Consider the following 17165-nt stretch of genomic DNA (forward strand, 5'->3'; position numbering starts at 1 on the left):
CTGCGCTTTTCCAGCAACACATTTTCAGCCCTATTCCCAGGAGTAGGCTACTGTGCCCCTCAAGTCTGTTTTGCTTTTCAATAGGATCATGGCTAATCTGATTACTGCACAATCCTGTCTATTCCGAATAATTTCTCAATCCCTTGCTTGTCATGAATGGATTTATCATTGCCTTAAAATAATTAAAGATTTTGCTTTTACTGCCTTTTGAGGAAAAAAAATTCTAAAGATTCACGATTCTCTGTGGGGAAGAATGTCTCTTTGTCTTGTCTCAATTGGTGACCATTATTTTTCCACAGTGACCTCTAGTTCTGGTTTCTCCAGGAAAGTCCATTCCACATTCATGCTGTCAAGATCCCTCAGGATCTTGTATATTTCTATCAAATCACCTCTTAGTGTTGTATCTTAGCTTGTCTTATCTTTGTAAAACAACTCATCTCTTTAGTATGATTTAAACAACTCATCCATCACATAAACATTAATCACTGATGACAATTACTCTGTTTCCAAAATAAATTAAAGTAATTCTGACCACGGAGAAGTTGATTTTGCTGTGTTACACTGAAATCAATGTTTGTTGGGTAAGCATGCTTTAGCCCATTGGGAAACACAGTGGGGGAATTTCATGATTCCTTAAAAGGTTTTGTCAGATCTCTGCTGCAACTCATTATTGCTGGGATGCATCTTAGAATGGTCAGTATGTGATTGTGCCATTTCATACACTCTCCGTTCCATTAGCAAGATTTGCCTGCCCCTTAAAAGGCCAATGTGACAATGCTAGTGGCTACTTCCCTTGCCAATTGAGTTCTCCCGCCCCCATTTCATTAGGGAGATAGCATAATATTGGCGGTCAGTGGACCCAGTGAAATGAAGTCCTGCCAGCCTCCAGGTATCATGATGTCTGGATCCTCAAAAAAATCGATTAAAAGAAAACAACTTCTTGGGTCCTTTGCAAACTGAGTGTGTTGGGACAGCCAGGCTGGTAGTCTTGTGAATTTGAATCACAGAATTGAATTCCTATAGTGCAGAGAATGGTCATTCCACCCATTGGATCTGTGCCCACCCTTCAAAACGCATCCCATTTCAGACCTAGCACCCCACCCTATCACTGCAACCCTGCATTTATGATGGCCAATCCACCTGAAAACCATGGACAACCCCACCAAACTTGCACATCTTTGGACTGTGAGAAGAAACCGAAGCATCTGGCAGAAACCCACATAGACATGTGGAGAACTTGCAAACTCCACCCAAGAATTGAATTGAAGCCAGGTCCTTAATGCTGTGAGTTAACAAAGCTAAACAACTGAGACACTGTGCTTCCCATAAATTTGAATTCCATCATCTGCCACAGTGGGATTTGAACCCATGTTCCTCCAAGAATTAGTCCAGTTTTTTTGGATAACAAAGCCAATGACATTCCCATTAAACCATTGTCTATTTCCAGTGCACTTTCTCTAAAAGTGGGCAGCCAGTGGATCACTGTATCTGGCTGTAAAGCTCAGACAGAGATATGTTTACAGTAGCATGGGCACTCACTAATCTAAATGTCAGTTTGGTTTTCCATTCCAAGCTAGCAGTGCTGGAGAACAGTTGGTGTGAAATACTGCCTGTTGCATTTGAATCATGAGATAGAGACTTTCCAGGCCTATAATTTTGATAGTTCTATGGAAGTACATTCAAAAAAGCACAAATAAGCTATGATGGCATTGAGATGTGTTTAAGAATAAACATCAAATTAAATGGATTTCAAAATATTGTAATGGTGAAAACATTTATTTAATCCATTATATGTTTTGAAAACAACTTCAACGGAGATAAGAATTAAACTAAAACTCGACTTTTTAATAATTTTATTTAAAATGATTTTAAATGCTTAAATATCAACCAAGAGTTTTAATCTGTCACCAGTATGGGTGATTTCTTTTATCCCATTTTATTTTTCAATGATTCATTAGTGCCCTAGAATTTCATTTAACTTTTCATTCTGACAAGTTAAATAATATCTGAAGTAAGTCTGTGTTGTTATTGATGCATCCCAATTGTGTTAAATGCATTATTATTCATTCATTTGAATTTATCAGAAAGGACAATTTCTGAATGCAACTGTCAGCATTAAATATACACACTCTATATAAAGATATCATTTGCGTCTTTTGAACAGATTATCCTGATCTCTGCAGTATAAGAGTGTTTTCAGAATGTCAAAGCAAACTTTTAAAATTCAGAGCTATAAATTATTATGAATATTAGAACTACTACTAGTCATTGAGAATATGGACTATAAAACTAAATATGACCATACATGTTGTGGTCAAGAAAGTAGCAGAAATTCCCTACGAGAAATTAAATTGCTGTCTGCTTTGTTATACAAATAATTAAACAATGTAAACTTCAGTTTAAAACACACAACCTCTTACTAAAGAAAGAAAATGAAACAATTTTATCTTAAGCAATCAGATACATGTAACTGTTTTCATGTCAAATTCAGAACTGATGATATACATTAACAAAAGAGGATTAGTTTAGCATTTGTCAGCATTTTTCTTAAGCAATGTGAAATATGCCCATGCTCAGCAGTGGAGTGACCTATCTTCAGAACTATTATGTTTTAATCTTAAAATCTAAATTGCTTTTAGAAAGTATTTATTAATGACAGTTTTACAGTTTGTTGAAAGCTCAGATATTTCAGTCAGCTCTAGTTTTTCTTAGCCTCTGGAGATTATTAGATAAGTATCGTACAGAACACAATACTCTTCTCTAGGTCAGAAATACTATTTGCTCTCCTTGTGAGCTTCCTAATATGCTATTGAGGAGATTGTCCAGTAAATACCTCTGGACCTGGTCCCTCCTATTTAGGTTCACTATACAGTTCACTCCTGAGGCAGAAAGATATCAAATTATGTTTGACACACTTTTGGCCCAAGCTGGTTTGTAGAGTGGCGAAGTGGTGAGAGAGAGAAACACTTTGCTATATCACGGTGAAAATCAGGACAGAACAGTTGATGGTCAGGGTGCTCTAAGCCCCAGTAAAATCAGAATAATTTACAGCCCTGCAGCTGTTAACCATGACTTCCTGACAAATGAAAGCTGCATGACTGTTTTTCAATCAGTATGTAGTATCAAAGAGATGTAAACAGATGAGAAATGTGCTGAGTTCAGCACTTATGGCTGGATTTTCCACTATGTGCAGGAAACAGGTCGGAACTGTTCTGCATGCCGAAACCATTTCTGGGGGCATTGGGATTTTCAAATTAATTGGCTTGAGACAAGTTCATCATCCAATTAAGAAAAAGCAGCACAGCCTTGATGTGGAGGGCTAAGCAGAGCTCTTCCATCTTGAATGCAGCAGCAGGAAAGGTAAGTAAGAGAGTGGGAGCCTTAGAACATTGGAGCATTGTCAACACCAGTGTGACCAAATCACAACATTGGTCTGATCATTGTTGCCCACAGCTCCAACATCAATCCTATGCTATCTCTCCCAATTCACCACTCAGCGTAATGAAAGGGGAAGTGGCCAAGAAATGTCATTGATGACTTCTCATCCCCATTTCATTGGCTGGTATGGTATCATGTAAATCATGATGATGTAACTGATGACATGCCTCTGACATAGTAAGAGAGATGACATCAGAATAGAATGAGCATGTGATGAATGAGGTCTTAGACACTGTACTAAAGACCTATATTTAATTACCTACATGGACAGATATACAAAATGGAGAGTTACAGTAAATAAAAAGTGAAGAGCCTCGCTTAGAGAAGGAATGTGTTGCCTCAAAGACAGTGCAGACATACATAGTTGAGGTACTCCAGACCGGAAGAAGCAAAATTGGCTTTAGCTTCTCGGCCTTTTGGCTAAGATCAAGTGTAGTATCTGTTCTTATCAGGACAGGGGTCGAGTTGCGAGTCATCAGAGCTAGTGGAGATCATCGCTGGATCGTGATTGGACGTTGGAGGATCGTTTGGTTGTGCTGACCTGCTATTGGTGGATCTTCATGCTGGCTTCGGCCTAACGCCAATTCAGGGACCAGCCAACCTCAGAGCTATGGCCTCAACAGCTGCGCGCAGCCCTGGGCAGGGGGTTCGAAACACCGTCCGGGTGTCTGTTAAGAAGGTGGAGGAGCGGACACCAGTTGATCGGACGGTGTTCGTCAAGAAGGTGTTGTTCGAGTGCTGTGGATTCGCCGCAGCAGACGTGTACTGCCTGCAGGATTTCCCTGGGGCAGGCTACTTCGATGTCACCTTCAGGAGCGTGAAGCAATGTGAGCAGCTCCTGAAGGTCTTCAAAGAAAAGGAAGGGGAGCCGCTGTTCTCCATCTTGTCGGCGGTCCCCTTGTGTGTGCTTCCTGCACAGAGGAGTCGGGTTGTTACAATCCACATGTACAACCCCTACGTGCCAGCAACCGATGTCCTGACGTTCCTGGGAAGATATGTGCAGGTCGAGGGTCAAAGCACCGACGTGGTTGACCCTTTCGGGATCTGGACTAGCAAACGACAGGTCAAGGTAACCCTGAGGGTGGACGCCAGTGGGAATATCCTCCACCCACCCTCCAGCTTTGCTATCGGAGGGAGCAGAGGGTACCTGACTTATGCAGGGCAGCCGAAAGTGTGCCGAACCTGTGGGAGGTCAGGCCACATGGCGGCAGACTGCAAGGTCACGATCTGTCGCAATTGCAAGAAGGAGGGCCACCCGACCAAAGAGTGCAAGGAGGAAAAGAACTGCAATCTGTGCGGGGAGGCGGGCCACGTGTACAGGGCCTGCCCAAGACGAGGTGCCGCCACCTACGCGCAGATGGCCGGAGGCGGGCCACAAAAGGACGGCAAGGCACCGCAAACCGGCAAAGGAATGGTGTCAAGAGGCATGCAACAGGAAGGACAGGCCGGAGCAGAGCAGATGACAGTTACCGGAGAGGTACAGCTGCCGAGCGAAGCTCCGACAGGACAGGAGGAGGAGGCGGAGAAGGGAAAGAAGGAGGCAGAGGAATGGACCGTGGTGAAAAACAGGAAGAGGAAAACCCACCCGGTCACCAAAACCTCCCAGAAAAAGGGGAAAAGGCAGCTGCAGGTGGAAGACACGGACAGCTCTTCGGAGGGTGAGGACGGAAGAAAGGAGGGTCGTCACCAAAAGAAGAGGCAGAGCGCTGCGAGGAGAAAGGAGAGCAGCAACTGCCAACCAAGGGACAAGCCTCCAGAGGAAATGGGAAACCACCACCCCCCACCAGGTGAAAGCCAGGATGGCCCCGCCGCCCCACAGCAGACTGGTGGGAAACAGTAAAAGGGAACATCAAGAAGTTCTTCATCCTCAAAGGTGTTCAGGAGGCGAGAGAGAGACGGGGAAAACTGTCCCAGCTCCAGGAAAGTATGCAGAACCTGCTCCTGCTGCAGACGTTGGGGGTCGATGTCACGGAGGACCTCAAGGAGGTGAAGGGCCAGCAAGCCTCGCTCTTTGCCTCGGAGGCCTCCAAGATAATCTTCCGGTCCAGGGTCCGCTCGGTGGAGCAGGACGAGACGTGCTCACGTTTCTTCTTCCAGAAGGTGCACAAAGAGAGCTCCGTGCTCAGCAGCCCGAAGGAAGAAGATGGCTCGCTAACGTCATCTCAGGCTGACGTCATGAGGATCAGTAAATCCTTCTACGCCAGTCTGTATGACGCGAAGCCGACCGACAGCGCGGCCTCCCAGTCGTTCCTGTCCTCTATCACGGAGGTCTTAGATGACAGAACACGGGAGAGGCTAGACTAGCCGCTATCTCTGGATGAGCTGACCAAGGCCCTCGAGTCCTTGGAAAAGAATAAAACTCCCGGAAGCGACGGCTTACCGGTCGAGCTCTATTCCGCTCTGTGGGACTTGATTGGCCGGGACCTGCTGGAGGTGTATGTCAGTATGCTTCGGGCAGGTACCATGAGTGAGTCCATGAGGAAAGGCATCATCACCCTCATCTACAAGCAGAAGGGGGAGAGGGAAGAAATTAGAAATTGGAGACCGATCTCACTGTTAAACACAGACTACAAAATCTTGTCAAAGGTCATCGCCAACCGGGTCAGGTCTGCTCTGGGATCGGTGATTCACCCTGACCAAACCTGTGCTGTACCGGGCAGGAAGATCGCTGAGAGTCTCGCACTCCTCAGGGATACGATCGCCTACGTGCAGGACAGGGGGGTGGACACCTGCCTCATCAGCCTGGACCAGGAGAAAGCCTTTGACAGGATATCGCATACATATATGAGGGATGTCCTCTCCAAAATGGGCTTCGGGGAGGGAATCGCTAATTGGATCAGACTGCTCTACACCAACATTGTCAGTGCAGTCTCAATCAATGGGTGGGAATCAGATAGCTTCCCAGTCAGATCTGGAGTCAGGCAGGGCTGCCCTCTCTCTCCTGCCTTGTTTGTGTGTTGCATAAAGCCATTTGCCGAGTCCATCAGGAAGGATGCGAGCCTGAAAGGGGTGACTATTCCTGGCAGCGGGGGTCTGCAGGTTAAGGCCTCCCTGTACATGGATGACGTCGCCGTTTTCTGCTCGGATCCGCTGTCCGTGCACAGACTCATGTGCATTTGTGACCAGTTCGAACGGGCCTCGGGGGCCAAGGTAAACCGAGGCAAGAGCGAAGCCACGCTCTTCGGGAACTGGGCCGACCAATCCTCTATCCCCTTCACCGTCAGGACTGACCACCTGAAGGTGCTGGGTATTTGGTTCGGGGGGGCTGGGGCGTGCGCCAAGACCTGGGAGGAGCGGATCAGGAAGGTGAGACAGAAACTGGGCAGATGGGAGCAACGGTCGCTCTCCATCGCGGGTAAGAACCTGGTCATCAGGTGTGAGGTACTCTCAGTATTGTTATACGTGGCACAGGTCTGGCCTATCCCCAGAACCTGTGCCGCCGCAGTCACCCGGGCCATCTTCCACTTCGTGTGGAGATCAAAGATGGACCGGGTCCGAAGAGACACAATGTACAAAGACCGGTGCAATGGGGGAAAAAACACACCCAATGCAACCCTCACCCTGATGGCCACCTTTGTGTGTGGCTGCATCAAGCTGTGCGTGGATCCCCGGTACGCAAACACCAAGTGTCACTACGTACTGAGGTTCTACCTGCCCCCGGTGTTGCGAAGGATGGGCCTGGCCTCGCTGCCGCGGAACGCTCCGAGTAGTTGGACCGTTCCGTACCACCTGTCCTTCATGGAGAAATTTATCAAGAAAAACACCTTTGACCACAAATCCATCAGGAAGTGGTCAGCACGTAGTGTCCTTGAGACCCTTCGGGAAAAGGAGAGGGCGGATCCTGTCGAGCGGTTCCCTGAGCAGACTGTCAAAGCCATTTGGCAGAATGCCTCATCGCCAGAACTTTCCAACAAGCACCAAGACATGGCTTGGCTGGTGGTGAGAAGGGCTCTGCCTGTGAGATCCTTTATGCACGCCTGGACTCTCTGCCGCACCGCACGCTGCCCTCGAAGCGGCTGCGGGGGGGACGAGACTGTCACACACCTCCTTCTGGAATGTGCCTATGCAGAGGAAGTCTGGAGAGGAATGCAGTGGTGTTTGTCGAGGTTCGTCCCGAGCAGTGCCATGACGCGGGACTCCGTGCTCTACGGTCTGTTCCCCGGGACGCACACCGAGACGAACATCAACTGCGCCTGGAGGATCATCAACTCGGTGAAGGACGCTCTCTGGGTGGTCCGAAACCTGTTGATCTTCCAGCTGAAGGAGTTGACCCCGACTGAGTGTTGCAGACTGGCACATTCCATGGTCCAGGACTACGTGTTGAGGGACGCGCTGAAGCTTGGGGCAGCTGCCGCCAAGGCGCGGTGGGGAAAGACCACCGTCTAACATCTGCCTGCCTAAAGAAGAACAGGGGGCCCACGCAGTCATTTGGGCTCCGCTGGCGTCTGAGCTCAATGTAATCGCACCAAACTGTGAATATGAATGATTACCCTGTTTCGATACGTACAAAAATGGAATGTTTACAGAATGATGACATGTCCAATTGTATAGATTAAATATATATGAATAAAGTATATTTTTGAAATAAAAAAAAAAATTGGCTTTAGCACAAGATAAAGCTGGTGCCACCATCTTAAGATCTCTGAAGGCTGTTCAGAGTACTTGTCTGTTTGTAGCAGTAATCCATTTCCTTTCAATAGGTAAATTGAGTTCCTAATACATAATTCAGACCCTTGTTACTCTACTTTAAAAACACAAATCTGTGTGAGGCCAGGAACAGTCAGTGGAGGAAATCTGTAGGCTGCATTTGTGCTGGGCTCACCCTCTCCAGCATGTTAATCTGTATCCTGAGGAAAAACTGAGGGAGAGCAAAGATTTGAGACTCACAATTATTCGAGGGATACTGAGTGAGAACTTCCTCATCCAGAGGAGGTAGTCATTGGGTCGGGAGTCTTGATAACTGAAGTGGGTTGTGACTGAAACTGTTGCCTGACATTTTTCTGTTTTCATCCAAGGGAGTTACAGGTGGGACAGCCTGTTGGTGACCTTTTCTGTCTGGCCTTCACTTTCAACTCTTCAGTGGCCAATAAGTGACCTCTCAAGGATCACACAAGGGTATCTTTCACTTGGGCTCCAGGTTTCTCAGGTCCAGTTAGATAACTAAAACCATGATCTTAGGATCTTGGAAACTTTTCTGTACTGACAGCAGCCACCATCTCCGCTGTTACGAAGATCTAAACAAGGAACAAGCAAATGAAACTTGAACCTACATACCTGCTCTTAGCATTCAATAAGGTCACAGCTGATCTGATTTGAACCTCAACTCTACATTCTTGCATACTCCTGATAATCTTTCATTCCCTTACGAAGCAAGAATCTATCAATGTCTACCTTAAAATGTGTAAAGGATCTGCATCCACTTTTTTTATGGAATGGAATTCCAAAGACTGTGAAAAAAAAGTTTCCTCATCTGTTTTGCTGTGAATGCTGTTTCTTATTGGCAAGCAGCTATAGGTGGGTGGACAAAGTTAAAAATCACACAACACCAGGTTATAGTCCAACAGGTTTAATTGGAAGCACACTAGCTTTCGGAGCGACGCTCCTTCATCAGGTGATTGTGGAGGGCTCGATCGTAACACAGAATTTATAGCTAAAATTTGCAGTGTGATGTAACTGAAATTATACATTGAAGAATTGATTGTCTGTTAAGCCTTTCATTTGTTAGAATACATTGATAGTTTCACTTCTTTCATGTGTAAATCACAAAACTCTTTTTTTTAAAGTTGCATTCTCGGGTTAGCTGTTAACAATGGTGATAGCTAGACAATATGTTGAAGGTGTTAGCCCCCTGTGTTCTCTGTCTATGACCTGATGTTTAGATTGATTCCAATCTAAAAAGTGAGATAACAGAGTTTTACATAAATTCATGCAGTTTTTGAGCTCAGAGTTCTACATGAATGTAAGTGGTTTTTGAGCAAAGTGCAATGTAACTCTGAAAGTACCAAAAAAATTCACCACACAAAATATATGTGTGCATGTGGGTCTTTGTCTGTGTGTGTGTCTGTCTGGGGTGGGGATTGTGAGTGTGAGAAAGTGCGTGTGTGTGTAGTGAGTGCAGAGTGTCTTAAGTCTGTGAGGGGGTGCATGTGTGGGAGTCTGTGTGTCTATAAGGGTGTGTGTGGGTGTCTGTGTGCGCGTCTGTGTGTATCTGTGTCCGTGTGTATGTGAGAGTGTGTGTGTGTGTAGGAATATCTGTGTGTGTGTGTGTGTGTAGTGCAATGGTGATCACCTGTAACGTGACATGAACCCACGGTCCCGGTTGAGGCCCTCCCTATGGGTACCGAACTTAGCTATCAGCCCCTGCTCGGCCACTTTCCTCTGCTGCCTGTCCCGAAGTCCACTTTGGAGGATGGTCACCCGAAGGTCCGAGGCTGAATGTCCTGGAACACTGAAATGTTCCCCAACTGGGAGGGAACCCTCCTGTCTGTTGATTGTTGTGCGGTGCCCATTCATCCGTTGTCGTAGCCTTTGCTCAGTTTTCCCAATGTACCATGCCTCTGGGCATCCCTGCCTGCAATGTATAAGATAGACAATGTTGGCTGAGTCACATGAGTACCTGCCATGTACACGGTGGGAGGTGTTTCCACGCGTAATAGTGGTATCTATGTCCACAATCTGACACGTTTTGCAGTGTCCACCGTGACAGGGTTGTATGGAGTTGTCCTGAGAGCCGGGCAGTTGCTCCGAATCATAGGTGGGTGGGGTATCACATCCTGGGGTCCTCTCAGGGCCTACCAGTGTCCATGTAAGTGCCTGATGGGCATAAAATCTAGTGGGTCTTCCTTTGAAGTGTGAGTGTGAATGTTTTCAGCTGAGTGCCTAATTTGGAAGTTCCTGCTCCCTGATTAGTTTTCAACTAATTTAAATGGGATTAAAGTTTGGTAGCAGTTACATAAAGAGCAAAAAAAATCTGTTCCACTGATTATTCAGGTAGAGAAGGTGCGATTCTATTTCATTGTTTACTCTGTGTTCAAGGACAAAAAGTGAATTGTTGGAATAGTGAATGTGTGATGAAAGCTAATGGCCATTTTGCACATTTGAACTATTGGAAAATTCACATCTAATGTTGGTATGGTGCAGAATTGCACAGTTCTTGAGTTAGCCAGTGTGATGTCTAAACCATTACAATTTTTATATCAATCGAATCAATGTCATGCCATTTTATGTCAAGCAATTGACATGTTGCTATTTAATCAGTGTGCGTGCATACATTTATGACATGATATGCTTATTTAGTCAATAGATATGAGAGGATTATGAGTTCTACAATCAAAGAACAATTAATGTGTCTTAGTACAAGGGTAGACTATGGATGAAAGTGCTCTTTTAGGTGTAAGGAAAGTTGTGTAGAGTGTAATTAGGGACAATCATCTGTTACTAAATTTTAAGATGCTATGATTCAATGGTGTCGAACCACAAAATTATTGAACAATCCATATCAATCAAAATGCAATAGTAAGTCAGCACAACATGTCAAAGGTAGATTACACCTTCCTAAAATTTAAATATGTACATCATGCATGCTTTCTGACTAAAGCACAACTATAATTAAATTAAGTGAAATTAAAATAATTCTGCTTGTTTTGAGGTGGAAAAGGAAACAACGTTTTATATGAAATTGGATAAATTGCTTGATTTCCAATTAAGTTATAGACATTTATTTTTTGCCTAGTGACTTTGCAGAGACCAACCCTTGTAAATTGCTTAGGTTCATTAGTGCGTTAGGAACCAGGATTTTGGATCTAAATCTGGTGGAATTATTGGATACCATTCAATCTCAACAGATCGGCAAAAGATTGGGTACTTAACCAAGCGCTGCTTCAAGATTAAAACATTACAAAAACATTCAGGCCTGCCAAACGTTAGTGAGAAGCACACTGTCAGTCAGTTAGCTGCATGCTTTACTTTATTGTGGACTGTGAAATGATTCCAAATGCACTGCGAAATAGCTAAACCAGCATTTGTACAATGATAGCAGCTTCACTCACTTTGCAGTGGAATGAAAGATAATGTTACACTTTTAGGTTAGAAATTGCTGATGGTGGCAGCAGTGATGAATGTTTAAAATGATTGTGTGACATTTCCCTTCAACAGAGACATAAATATGTTTATTTTAAATGGTTGCTCCTGATATAACAACCATCCAATATAGAGCCTTAATGTCTTGTTTAGCATTGGATTGAGCTGCAAACTCATGTCTTTCATACATTCTCACCCCTAGTTAAAGTAAGATTTGTTAAGGTAACTGCCCCATTGACTCTGCTGATGATGCCTGATTACCTTTGAGACTGCTTGACAATCATTAGGATTTCATCAAGATTTGATTATGCCCAGATAATAAGTTTAAAAGGCAACTCACTATGACTTAAACCTGTGAATTTGGTAGCTGTCGCAGTTTGTAACATCTTCAAAACTGAACTTATCAACTTAAAATCTTTTTGAGCTCCGGCTGTCAGCTCCCCTGACTTTGTGGGTTCCAGATATGTTACTTCCACTGATTATATACAATAAATTCCAAACTCTCTTCCTGGAAGCAATCCAGATCCCAACCATTTTTCTTTGGTTGCTCTGTGATGTAATATCCAATTATATTCTGGCTCCAAAATTCGATTAGGTGTATAAATGGGTGTAGGAAGTGTGAGGTGAGGCTATTTCTTTGTTGTTGTTTTTGATGCAGGCAGCAACCACATAAAAGTCAAATAAAAAGCAACATGAATGTGGTTGTTGGTCTCTTAAATAATGTTGATGGGAGTCATCCCTGCTGCTGAACCCATGTTTAGGCCTGGAAGATTAAAAGAGCAGAAACATTCAGATGGGGAACAGTATCACTGACATGCTTTTGTTGTACACTTTTGCCACCTGATTCTCTCACCTGTGCCAGGGACCTGAGCAAAATGGCATCTGGTGTGGACATCAGGAGCAGTATGCTCAGAGAAACCAATGTGACAATGCAATTTTCCTTTTCACTCAGTGTCATAAGACAGATGTCTTTATCTAAGAGGGTCACTTTTAGAGAATTTTTGCACTGTGTAATCTTGAATGATAATATGCGCTTACATTTATTCTTTATTAGTCAAATAATATATAATTGCTTGGACAGGTATAAATCCAACAACATGCAAGAAGTTTGACACCATCCGGGCTAAACCAGTTTGCTTGACTAGTACTTGTAATGGCAGCGCAGGCAGTGGAATGTTCCTCCTGCAGGATGTTCGAGGTAGGGGTGACCACCAATACTCCTGCCGACTTCATCTGCAGGAAATGCAGTCAGATCCTGCTCCTCACAGAACGAGTTAGGGAACTGGAACTGGAGTTGGATGAACTGAGAATTATTCGAGAGGCTGAGAGGGTGATAGATAGAAGCTACAGGGACATAGCTATGCCAGAGAACAGATGTAGCTGGGTAACAATTAGAGGTGGGAAGGGGAGGAAGCAGGCAGTGCAGGGATCCCCTGTGGTCGTTCCCCTAAACAATAAGTATACCGCTTTGGATACTGTTGGGGGGGACGGCCTAGCAGGGGTAAGCTGCAGTGACCGGGTCTCTGGCACGAGGTCCGGCTCTGAGACTCAGAAGGGAAAGGGGGAGAGGAGGAGAGCGCTAGTTATAGGAGACTCTCTAGTTAGAGGGACGGACAGGCAGTTCTGTGGACATGGGCGAGACTCTCGGATGGTTTGTTGCCTCCCGGGTGCCAGGGTCCGAGATGTCTCGGACCGTGTCTTCAGAATCCTTAAGGGGGAAGGTGTGCAGCCAGAAGTCTTGGTGCACGTTGGCACCAACGACGTAGGTAGGAAGAGGGGTGGGGAGGTCATTCAACAGCTCAGGGAGTTAGGCTGGAAGTTAAAAGCTAGGACAGACAGAGTCGTCATCTCTGGGTTGTTTCCGGTGCCACGTGACAGTGAGGCAAGGAATAGGGAGAGAGTGCAGTTGAACACGTGGCTGCAAGGATGGTGTAGGAGGGAGGGCTTCAGGTATTTGGACAATTGGACTGCATTCTGGGGAAGGTGGGACCTGTACAAGCAGGCGGGTTGCACCTGAACCAGAAGGGCACCAATATCCTGGGGGATAGGTTTGCTGGCACTCTTCGGGGGGGTTTAAACTAATTTGGCAGGGGGATGGGATCCGGACTTGTAGTCCAGCAAGTAGGCTAGCTGTTTGTCAGGATGTCCAAGAATGTAGGGAGGCTGTGGAGAAGGTAGCACTGACAGGGAATACTTGCGGACACAGAGATGGGTTCAAGTGCGTATACTTCAATGCAAGGAGTATCAGAAATAAGGTGGGTGAACTTAAGGCGTGGATCGGTATCTGGGACTACGATGTTGTGGCCATCACAGAAACGTGGATAGAAGAGGGACAGGAATGGTTGTGGGAGGTTCCTGGTTACAGATGTTTCAGTAAGATTAGGGAGGGTGGTAAAAAAGGAGGGGGGGGTGGCGTTGCTAATTAGAAATGGTATAACGGCTGCAGAAAGGCAGTTTGAGGGGGATCTGCCTTTGGAGGTAGTATGGGCTGAAGTCAGAAATAGGAAAGGTGTAGTCACCTTGTTGGGTGTTTACTATAGGCCCCCCAATAGCAGCAGAGATGTGGAGAAACAGATTGGGAAACAGATTTTGGAAAGGTGCAGAAGCCACAGGGTAATAGTCATGGGCGATTTCAACTTCCCAAATATTGATTGGAAGCTCTTTAGATCAAGTAGATTGGATGGGGTGGTGTTTGCGCAGTGTGTCCAGGAAGCTTTTCTAACTCAGTATGTAGATTGTCCAACCAGAGGGGAGGCCATATTGGATTTGGTACTCGGTAATGAACTGGGACAAGTGATGGGCCTGTTAGTGGGTGAACATTTTGGTGATGGTGACCACAATTCTGTGACTTTCACCTTGGTTATGGAGAGAGATAGGTGTGTGCAACAGGGTAGGTTTTACAATTGGGGGAAGGATAATTACGATGCTGTAAGACAGGATCTGAGGAGCATAAGTTGGGAGCATAGGCTGTCAGGGAAGGATGTCATGGAAATGTGGAACTTTTTCAAGGAATAGATACAACGTGTCCTTAATATGTATGTACCTGTCAGGCAGGAAAGAGATGGTCGTGAGATGGAACCTTGGTTGACGAGGGAGGTTGAATGTCTTGTAAAGAGGAAGAAGGAGGCTTACATAAAGTTGAGGAAACAGGGTTCAGACAGAGCAGTGGAGGGATACAGGATAGCCAGAAGGGACCTGAAGAAAGGGATTAGGAGAGCTAAGAGAGGGCATGAAAAATCTTTGGCGGATAGGATCAAGGATAACCCTTTTATGCGTATGAGAGAAACATGAGAATGACGAGAAGGAAGGTAGGTCCGATCAAGGACAGTAGTGGTAGACTGTGTATTGAGTCGGAGGAGATAGGAGAGGTCTTGAATGAGTACTTTTCTTCAGTATTTACGAACGAGAGGGAACGTATTGTTGAAGAGGAGAGTGTGAAACGGACTGATAAGCTAGAGGAGATACTTGTTAGGAAGGAAGATGTGTTGGACATTTTGAACAACTTGAGGATAGACAAGTCCCCCGGGCCTGACGGGATATATCCTAGGATTATGTGGGAAGCAAGAGAGGAAATTGCAGTACCGTTGGCAATGATCTTTTCGTCTTCACTGTCAACGGGAGTGGTACCAGGGGACTGGAGAGTGGCGAATGTTGTGCCCCTGTTCAAAAAAGGGAAAAGGGATAACCCCGGGAATTACAGGCCAGTTAGTCTTACTTCGGTGGTAGGCAAAGTAATGGAAAGGGTACTGAGGGATAGGATTTATGAGTCTCTGGAAGGACACTGCTTGATTAGGGACAGCCAGCACGGATTTGTGAAGGGTAGGTCTTGCCTTACAAGTCTTATTGAATTCTTTGCGGAGGTGACCAAGCATGTGGATGAGGGTAGAGCGGTGGATGTAGTATACATGGATTTTAGTAAGGCATTTGATAAGGTTCCCCATGGTAGGCTTATGCGGAAAGTCAGGAGGCATGGGATAGAGGGAAATTTGGCCAATTGGATAGAAAGCTGGCTAACCGGTCGAAGTCAGAGAGCGGTGGTAGATGGCAAATATTCAGCCTGGAGCCCAGTTACAAGTGGAGTTCCGCAGGGATCAGTTCTGGGTCCTCGCTGATTGTAATTTTTATTAATGACTTGGATGAGGGAGTCGAAGGGTGGGTCAGTAAATTTGCAGATGATATGAAGATTGGTGGAGTTGTGGATAGTGAGGAGGGCTGTTGTCGGCTGCAAAGAGGCTTAGATATGATACAGAGCTGGGCTGAGGAGTGGCAGATGGAGTTCAACCCTGCCAAGTGTGAGGTTGTCCATTTTGGAAAGACAAATAAGAATGCGGAATACAGGGGAAACGGTAGGGTTCTTAGTGAGGTGGAGGAACAGAGGGATCTTAGGGTCTATGTTCATAGATCTTTGAAAGTTGCCACTCAGGTGGATAGAGCTTGTAAGAAGGCCTATGGTGTATTAGCGTTCATTAGCAGAGGGATTGAATTCAAGAGTCGTGAAGTGATGTTGCAACTGTACAGGACTTTGGTTAGGCCACATTTGGAGTACTGTGTGCTGTTCTGGTCGCCTCAGGAAAAGATGTGGAAGCGTTGGAGAGGGTGCAGAGAAGATTTACCAGGATGTTGCCTGGAATGGAGAATAGGTCGTACGAGGATCGGTTGAGAGTGCTAGGCCTTTTCCCGTTGGAACGGCGAAGGATGAGGGGTGACTTGATAGAGGTTTATAAGATGATCAGAGGAATAGATAGACTCGACAGTCAGAAACTTTTTCCACGGGTGCAACAGAGTGTTACAAGGGGACATAAATTTAAGGTGAAGGGTAGAAGGTATAGGGGAGATATCAGGGGTAGGTTCTTTACCCAGAGAGTGGTGGGGGCATGGAATGCGCTGCCTGTGGGAGTGGTAGAGTCAGAATCTTTGGTGACCTTTAAGGGGCAATTGGATAGGTACATGGATGGGTGCTTAAGCTAGGACAAATGTTCGGCACAACATCGTGGGCCGAAGGGCCTGTTCTGTGCTGTATTGTTCTATGTTCTATGTTCTATGTTCTATGTACCATGTCCACAAGCATCCTCTCCCTCCAACACAGATGCTCAGTAGCAGCAATGTGTACCATTTTTTCAAGATGCACTGCAGAAATTCACCAGGGCTCCATACACAGCTTCTTCCAAACCCATAGCTACTTCCATTTAGAAGGACAAGTGCAGCAAATACATGGCAACGCCAGCACCTGGAAGATCCCCTCTGAGCCACTTGCCATCCCGACTTGGAAATATCTCGTCATTCTCTCAGTGTCACTGCTCAAAATTCTGGAATTCACCCCCTTAGGGTGTGTGTGTGTGTGTGTGTAGCACATGAATGTCAGTGGTTCCAGAAGGCAGCTCCATACCACCCTCTCACAGGCAACTTCAGATGGGCAATAAATGCAGGCTCAGCAGCCATAGAAATATGAGTACCATGATAATGTAACGGACGTTTGTAACAAAAAGGCTGAACTTAAAAACGTAGCAGGTATCTATTCAGCATTAAATGAAATGGCAACAAAAGTAAAATACCACACATTTCTGAAATAAAAACAAAGTGTTGGAAATGCTCAGCATGGCTGGTAGATGTTGTGGAGAGACACATAAACTTAAAGCTTTGAGGTGACC

The 17165-nt window shown here is 45.5% G+C and overlaps 1 long non-coding RNA gene and 1 pseudogene across 1 annotated transcript in view; both read left to right on the top strand.

Moving 5' to 3' along the window:
* The window catches only part of LOC148142263 (uncharacterized), a 97221-nt gene that overhangs the window by 12791 nt on the left and 67265 nt on the right, over positions 1 to 17165 (top strand). The gene's annotated exons all lie outside the window — the stretch shown is intronic.
* Positions 3839 to 3933, top strand: LOC122540796 (U2 spliceosomal RNA; annotated as a pseudogene).

This window comes from Chiloscyllium plagiosum, unplaced genomic scaffold (assembly GCF_037043375.1).
Source record: "Chiloscyllium plagiosum isolate Xiang-an unplaced genomic scaffold, Cpla_swu_hap1 HiC_scaffold_29, whole genome shotgun sequence".
Lineage (NCBI taxonomy): Eukaryota > Metazoa > Chordata > Chondrichthyes > Orectolobiformes > Hemiscylliidae > Chiloscyllium > Chiloscyllium plagiosum.